Below are 9002 nucleotides of genomic sequence, written 5' to 3' on the forward strand. Positions count from 1 at the left end.
TTCCTGAGATGATAAACTGCCAGAGACCTTCAAAAAAAGATTACCATATGGGGGGGGCGAGAAGGAGCTGGCATTGGACCAGCCCTGCCTGACCTTTTGTGGGGAGGAGGGACCAACGAGGGGATATGGGATGTTAGCCATATTTTGTCTCAGATTCAACTTTACAAAGCTGTAGTCCAGATGTATTTAGTAAAAGTAAAAGCCAACACAGTTCTGGGCTGCATAAACAGAGGGATAGAATCAAGATCACGTGAAGTGTCAGTGCCATTTTATAATGCCTTGGTAAGGCTACACTTGGAATATTGCATCCAGTTTTGGTTGCCACGATGTAAAAAAAATGTTGAGACTCTAGAAAGAGTGCAGAGAAGAGCAACAAAGATGATTAGGGGACTGGAGGATAAAACATATGAAGAACGGTTGCAGGAACTGGGTATGTCTAGTTTAACAAAAAGAAGGACTAGGGGAGACATGATAGCTGTGTTCCAATATCTCAGGGGTTGCCACAAAGAAGAGGGAGTCGGGCTGTTCTCCAAAGCACCTGAGGGTAGAACAAGAAGCAATGGGTGGAAACTAATCAAGGAGAGAAGCAACTTAGAACTAAGGAGAAATTTCCTGATAGTGAGAACAATTAATCAGTGGAACAAACTTGCCTCCAGAAGTTGTGAATGCTCCAACACTGGAAGTTTTAAAGAAGAGATTGGACAGCCATTTGTCTGAAATGGTAGAGGGTTTCCTGCCTGAGCAGGGGGTTGGACTAGAAGGCCTCCAAGGTCCCTTCCAACTCTGTTGTTATGTTATGTTACTTTTCTTTATTTTCAAATGAAGTCAAGGTGTTTTCTTTCCTAAATATAATCAGAGACAGCCTGACACTGGGGGAATGGAAGGATTGATATTCCTTGCAGACAGCTGGTCATTTGCATTCTTGTCAGAGAGTCACCGAAGCGCTTGGAGGTTTATCTGTGGAGAAGTGAAATGTCCTCAAAGAAAAAAACAAAAAAGTCCAGTTGCCTTCTGAAAAAGTCCCTTTGGGACCTGGATGATGGAGAATCTCTACAGTCTATTAGAATTCAAAGTTGCATTTGCAGATTTGCCTAGCGCATGACATTTCTGGTGATCATAATAAATTAGAAACTCAATGCATTATTTATTTTATCGACTTCTTACATTTATTTATTTATTTTCGCCCTTCTCACTACCCAAGGCGACTCCGAGCGGGTTCCAAAGTCAAAAGGCAATCAAATAATACTTGTACGATGAATACTAATCTAATGAAGGATGTAGGCCGTTCTCAACGCAAGGATGCGTGCAAGCATGCTAAGGTGGAATAAAATAATGGTGCACTAGAGAAGGTTGACCGATAACTAATGGGTAAAAGATAAAAGGATGAGATGGGTGCCCCATAAGTCCAATAAATAAATATATGTTACATTATGATGCCCATGGTCAAATTCTGCTCAAGAATTTGCCCTGAGAAATCTGAAAGGAATTTGGCAAAGCTGCAGAGGCTTCGTGGCCACGCTTGATACAGACTTCCCAGACCCGGTCGTCGGAGTGGGAGGGGGACACGACAAGAGCTTTCCAAAAGAAGTAACATAATAGTATTCCCGTTTCTGCTGGGACTTAGTTGAAAATAGCTGGGATTTTGGACCTGTAACCCTCCATTTACATGAGTTTAATTGGTTTGATTTGTTGCATGTTTGCATGAGGAAATAATATTGGACAAGCAACTTGCTTCTCTCCGTCTTCTAACAAAGTTCCATGACAAGATTAATTAAAATCAAGAGATCCGAGTCCAGTCCAGAAAATAAAATGGGAAGAAAGAGGAGGTATGTAAACTGGGAAAATTTCAGGTTCAAAGAGCCAGCACCGCACATTAAGCTCAACTTTAGATGATCTATTGCTCATACCTATACATCAGAAAGCCTCTTGATGCGGGTGAAGGAGGAGAGTGCAAAAGTGGGCTTGAAACTCAACATTAAGAAAACTAAGTTCATGGCATCCGGCCCTCTCAATTCCTGGTAGATAGATGGGGAAGAAATGGAGGTAGTGACAGGTTTTATTTTCCTGATCACCGCGGATGGGGACTGCTGCCAAGAAATTAAAAGACGCTTGCTCCTGGAAAGCTAAGGCAAATCTAGACAGCATATTAAAAAGCAGAGACATCACCCTGCCAACAAAAGTGCGGATAATCAAAGCTCTGGTTTTCCCAGTTGCAATGTATGGCGGTGAAAGTTGGACCATAAGGAAGGCTGAGCGCCAAAGAATTGAAGGCTTCGAACTCTGGTGCTGGAGAAGACTCCTGCGAGTCCCTTGGACTGCAAGGTGATCAAACCGGTCAGTCCTAGAGGAGATCAACCCTGACTGCTCTTTAGAAGGCCAGATCCTGAAGAGGAAACTCAACTACTTTGGACACCTAATGAGAAGGAAGGACTCCCTGGAGAAGAGCCTAATGCTGGAAACGATTGAGGGCAAAAGAAGAAGAAGGGGACGGCAGAGAACAAGGTGGCTGGATGAAGTCACTGAAGCAGTCGGCAGGAGCTTAAGTGGACTCCAGAGGATGGTAGAGGACAGGAAGGCCTGGAAGAATGTTGTCCATGGGGTCGCAATGGGTGCAGTGGTGGGATTCAGCCAGTTCGCACCACTTCGGGAGACCCAGTAGTTAACTTTCTGAGCAGTTTGGTGAACTGGTTGTTGGAAGAAATCATTAGGGCAGAGAACCTTGAATCCCTTCCTTATGGTCCAGCCTGGAGGCATGAACGGCCTGTCATGCCTCCAGCCCCCTCTGATATAGATAGATTTTCTCAGCGATGAGCCTTGGTGACTTATCTCGCATTCAAAAGAGGCTGCGTGGAGACGCCTGGGAGGGGCAGGGTGGGGTGGGTGGGGCAGGGCAGGGCCAGCCAAGGTTGGGATTTGGAGGTTCTCCGAACCAGCCATTCCATTAGTTGTGTCTGCACCCCCCGAGCTGGCCCCCCTGCCAGAAAGTGACTTGGAAAGTGAGGGGGAAGGGCCATCAGGATTTACCTCGGGAGCACCGGGTTCCCTGGCTCAGCTCCAGGAGCCAGAGGCAGGCCAGGTGGAAGAGATAACGAGGCCTTTGTCCCCTGACTCTTCCCCCCCAGGCCACACCTCCAGACCCAGCTGATGGCAATCAGGCCTGGCTGGACCCTAGGTTTCATAGGCAGGAGAGGCGGGAACAACAGAAGCAGGGGTGGGGCAGGCCTAGGAAGTGCTGAATCATGGAGCCACACCCCACAGAATATAAAAGCAGCAAGAGCTGCTATACCACTTCATGGCAAGCAAATCAACTGCTTAACTAGAGCTGAAGTACTGTTTGTTCCTGGTTGACTCATCGGCATCGAGAGATAACAGAGACACTTGGCATACGCTCACTAGTTTGCTGCCAGAAGCTGATAGTTGCCGGCTAATTAAGTCATTGCTCGGACTGAGGCGAGGGGGACAGAACAACATTAGCTACAGGTTCTCTTGAAACTGAGCAAATCCATAGTAGCTCACCCCTGCCCAAATCCTTCTGTTTTAGCCACTGTTTACTCTTTTGAATCCATCATCCACTGCATTGAATTATGACTTTGATGTCAACTGAGCAAAAACTTCTGAAATGTAAAAAAAAAACCAAAAACACATTCATTTGTCAAAACTACCCAGCCCTGGAACTGTTCTTAATTAATCAAAGTACTAAAATAAGCTTCGAGCCTCTGTCCGGGCAATTATTTAAGGGGGGAAAAAACTGATTATAAAAATGACAACTGTGGATCTATTCCAATCGTGGGAATATACTACACGGTTGAAATTTAAAATCTGACCTTAAACCACCAGATGGCCTCAGTGTATATTTTTACAGGGGAGGGAAATGCAGTGTTCCTTTCAGTAACACATACAACGATGGGCCTTCATTTTAAAAGAAGAAAAAAATGTCTTTCAAATGACCACTATAGAATGACCACTGCTTAATTTTTGTTTGGTATAAGATGGACAGAGGAACTTTTAAGACTTTCTTACCGTAGGTAAAAGTAAAGGTTCCCGCGCACACATGTGCTAGTCGTTCACGACTCTAAGTCGCGGTACTTATCTCCGTTTCAAAGCCGAAGAGCCAGTGCTGTCTGAAGACATCTCTGTGGTCATGTGGCCGGCGTGACTCAATGCCAAAGGCGCATGGAACGCTGTGACCCTTCCCACCAAAGTGGTCCCTGTTTTTCTACTTGCATTTTTTATGTGCTTTCGAACTGCTAGGTTGGCAGAAGCTGGGACAAGGAACGGGAGCTCACCCCGTTACGCAGCGCTAGGGATTCAAACCGCTGAACTGCCGACCTTCTGATCGACGAGCTCAGCATCTTAGCCATTGAGCCACCACGTCCCTCTTTCTTACCATAATGTGATGGTAAGTGCCACTTTGTCTACCTCAAAGTAGACATACTATTTTCAACCTATTTTCGAAAGCCCCGAAAGGCAAGATGACAAACGATGGATGGAAACTAACCAAGGTGAGAAGCAACCTAGAACCAAGGAGAAATTTCCTGACGGTGAGAGCAATCAACCAATGGATTGTCTTCAGAGGTTGTCTTCAGAGGTTGTGGAGGCTCCATCATTGGAGGCTTTCAAAAAGAGACTGGACAGCCATTTGTCTGAAATGGTATAGGGTCTCCTGCTCAAGCAGAGGGTTGGACTAGAAGACCTCCGAGGTCCCTTCCAACTCAACTCTATTATTCTATGTTCTGTATTCAAAGGACTAACTCACATGCAGGGAAATGCACGGAAACAGGATCAAAATTCAGCTGAGCAACCATAACTTGCAGTGAAAGCTCGGTCCTTTCCCTGTGGACATCTGTACATACGTGTTCCAGACAGAGGGTCTAATATATAAGGCAAATGACCAGCAACTTCAATATGTTATTCTGCCCCCAGATGCCTTCAATTGTTTCACCAGAAATCATTGAATCTAGCCTTCTAATTCTGGAATCATTCAAGTTGAATCCTAAAATATCTCTAGCTTGATGAAAAGAAGGACTAGAAGTGACATGATAGCGGTCTTCCAATATCTCAGGGGGGTTCCACAAAGAAGAGGGAGTCAAGCTATTCTCCAAAGCACCTGAGGGCAGGACAAGAAGCAATGGGTGGAAACTAATCACAGAGAGAAGCAACCTGGAAGTAAGGAGAAATTTCCTAACAGTGAGGACAATTAACCAGTGGAACAACTTGCCTCCAGAAGTTGTGAAAGTTCCAACACTGGAAGTTTTTAAGAAGAGATTGGATAACCATTTGTCTGAAGGGGTGTAGGGTTTCCTGCCTGGGCAAGGGGTTGGACTAGAAGACCTCCAAGGTCCCTTCCAACTCTGTTGTTCTGTTTTGTTTCGTTTTTATTTGCATTTATATCCCACCCTTCTCCGAAGACTCAGGGCGGCTTACACTATGTCAAGCAATAGTCTTCATCCATTTGTATATTATATACAAAGTCAACTTTTATTGCCCCCAACAATCTGGGTCCTCATTTTACCTACCTTATAAAGGATGGAAGGCTGAGTCAACCTTGGGCCTGGTGGGACTAGAACCTGCAGTAATTGCAAGCAGTTGTTGTTAATAACAGACTGTCTTAGCAGTCTGAGCCACTCAAGGACCCTGTTCTGTTCTGTTTTCCAATATTCTATTCTATTCTATTCTATTCTATTTTCCAATATTCTATTCTATTCTATTCTATTCTATTCTATTCTATTCTATTCTATTCTGTTTTCCAATATTCTATTCTATTCTATTCTGTTTTCCAATATTCTATTCTATTCTATTCTATTCTATTCTATTTTCCAATATTCTATTCTATTCTATTCTATTCTATTCTATTCTATTCTATTCTATTCTATTCTATTCTATTCTATTCTGTTTTCCAATATTCTATTCTATTCTATTCTATTCTATTCTATTCTATTCTATTCTATTCTATTCTATTCTATTCCGCCAGCACTGAACCAAGCCCAGACGCCATGTGATCTAAAGAGATCCCAGAGTTCCTTTTCCTGGGACTCCTGCACCGGATATTGTGATCAAATTGACATACTCCATGAATGCAGCTGAAAACAGCAACTCTTTTTTTTTAAGCTTGCTATTCCTTACTATACTTTATTTTTTTTCTTTTTCAACCAGGTCCTGCCGTCTATTTTCTGCATCCTACCCTTCATATTTTGAGCCGTTCTATCTCTAAACTCCAGGTGCTGGTTGATAGGGAAGAGTTAATACCTTGACACCCTTAGCGGATTTCCCTGCATTTTGTCGTTCTCCCTCACGGAAGACAAGAGGTTAGATAGATGTCACTTGTTAACCTTTCCGGTCCTTCACATCTGTGAAGATTCATCTGGCATGTTTCCTAGCTGTTCGTACCTTCTCCCAGCCATCCAGGAAACCAAAAAAAATCGTACAAAAATTGCAAAAGAATACGCGGTAAGGACACTGATACTAATAGTTAGATCGTGTTATCTAAATTGCTTTGAGAAAGGGCAGAGTGAATTTGGGCCTGAAAAAAAATGTATCGATTAATTTGATTTGTGGTTTCCAAAGATATAAGTCTGGGAGGCTGCAAAAATGCAGCTTGGTGGGCAGGAATTGAGCTGCTTTCTATCCCTGCGTTAGATGACGGTGCCAATCTAATTTACCGTGACTAATCCCAGGAAGACTTCAAATTGACATGTTATGATAAAACTGAGCACCGCTTTAGTAAGAACTGACTATACAATATGACTAATTCCTTTAAATCAGAGTCGACAAAAACAGCGATGCATTCATTTGCCTCACGTCAATGGAATGTCTAATGTAACCTGATGCATGTACTGTGGACTTGTCGTTCACTACGAGTTGCTGCTGTGATTTATGAAGGTCCACGTTGTAGAGAAGAGAAATGTTGATACAACTTTGGAGGGGCTAGAGACGTTAGCACACACAATGTTTAGAAATGTTTAAGAGCCGCGGGTGGCGCAGTGGTTAGAGTGCAGTACTGCAGGCTCCTTCTGCTGGCTGCCGGCTGCCGGCTGCCTGTAATTTGGCAGTTCGAATCTCACTAGGCTCAAGGCTGACTCAGCCTTCCCATCTTTCCGAGGTGGGTAAAATGAGGACCCAGATTGTTGGGGACAATAGGCTGATTCTGTAAACCACTTAGAGAGGGCAAAGCCCCATGAAGTTCAGAAAAGAGACGCTGACTAGAAACAAATGTAGTAACGTTGTTTTCCTACAAAGAGGCCAAGAGCCATCGATGTTCTTTTAAGCCTTATGGGAGGGGCCAATCATCTCCTGGCCTTACTCCCGAGTTGTCCTTTTTGCTTTAGCTGCTCTTGCCTTCTGGCAGCTCTTCTCATGCGTGCATTAGGAACAGGCTCCTCCTGTTCCTCTGCCTCTCTGCTGTCCACCTCTGGAGGCTCTGGAGTCCGTGCATTGCTCCCAGATGGCCCTGGCCCCATCTCTGCCTCTGATGCAAAGCTCTCGTCCAGGCCTTCCCCTGATTCCAGGACTGGTCCATTGTCCTCCCCAGCCTCCTCACTGTCCGACTCTGCTGCCAGCTCCGCAGGCTGCTGGCAGATCACTACAGTAACATCATTGGTACTCATAATGAAACATATTGTCTTTTAATTTTATTTATAAATACTGTTTTATGTTGGCTGTAAACCGCCCTGAGTCCTTCGGGAGAAGGGCGTATAGAAATTTTAATAATAATAATAATAATAATAATAATAATAATAATAATAATAATAATAATAATAATAATAATAATAATAATAATCTGAAAGAAAACCACCAAGTTCAGAGAGCATCAAGGACCTACACTAGCCAGCCTTCTCCAATTGAGACCCTTCCAAATGTCCTACACTCTAAGTCTTATCATTCATGAACCAGCAGATAACCAGCCCCTCATCACTTCTACAAATACTTCTGCTGGTGTTGAGGGTAGCAGGCACTTATAGCAATAGCACTTAGACTCATATGCCACTTCACCCTTTACCTTCTTCATTTCAATCAATCAATCAATTTCTATAGCTGTCTGTCTCATCACTCTGGGTGACTTAACTTCTAAAATAATGTGACTGAAGTAGAGCAATTGGACCTGGTGAAAAGGCCAAAAATTATGGGGTTTGTTTGTCCCAACACATCTGGAGCAGAGGTAGGTTTCAGCCGGTTCTGACCAGTTCTGGAGAACCGGTAGTGGAAATTTTGAGTAATTCGGAGAACTGGTAAATACTACCTCTGATCAGCTCCGCCCACTTCTATTCTCTGCCTCCTGAGTCCCAGCTGATCAGGAGGAAATGGGGATTTTGCGGTATCCTTCCCCTGGAGAGGGGAGGGAATGGAGATTTTACAGTATCCTTCCCCTGGAGTCTGGAGGGAATAGAGATTTTACAGTATCCTTCCCCTGGAGAGGGGCGGGAATGGAGATTTTACAGTTTATTTATTTATTTATTTATTTATTTATTTTATTTTATTTGCATTTATATCCCGCCCTTCTCCGAAGACTCAGGGCGGCTTACACTATGTCAAGCAATAGTCTTCATCCATTTGTATATTATATACAAGGTCAACTTATTGCCCCCAACAATCTGGGTTCTCATTTTACCTACCTTATAAAGGATGGAAGGCTGAGTCAACCTTGGGCCTGGTGGGACTTGAACCTGCAGTAATTGCAGGCAGCTGCTGTTAATAACAGACTGTCTTTACCAGTCTGAGCCACAGAGGCCCTCAGTATCCTTCCCGTGCCATGCCCACCAAGCCATGCCACACCCACCAAGCCACACCCATAGAACCGGTAGTAAAAAAAATTTTGAAACCCACCACTGATCTGGAGGATTGTTGTTTTGAGAAGGCTGGATCTGTTTGGAAGCCCTGCCCATCCTCACTCCGCCACCCACCCACCCCCGCAGAGTTCAGTATAAGATGGGTGTCTATATAAATGTTTTACGTAAATAAATAAAAACCTTGACCAAATCTTCTCTATATTCTTCAACCCTTCTCTA

This window comes from Ahaetulla prasina, chromosome 8 (assembly GCF_028640845.1).
Source record: "Ahaetulla prasina isolate Xishuangbanna chromosome 8, ASM2864084v1, whole genome shotgun sequence".
In the NCBI taxonomy this organism is placed as follows: Eukaryota; Metazoa; Chordata; class Lepidosauria; order Squamata; family Colubridae; genus Ahaetulla; species Ahaetulla prasina.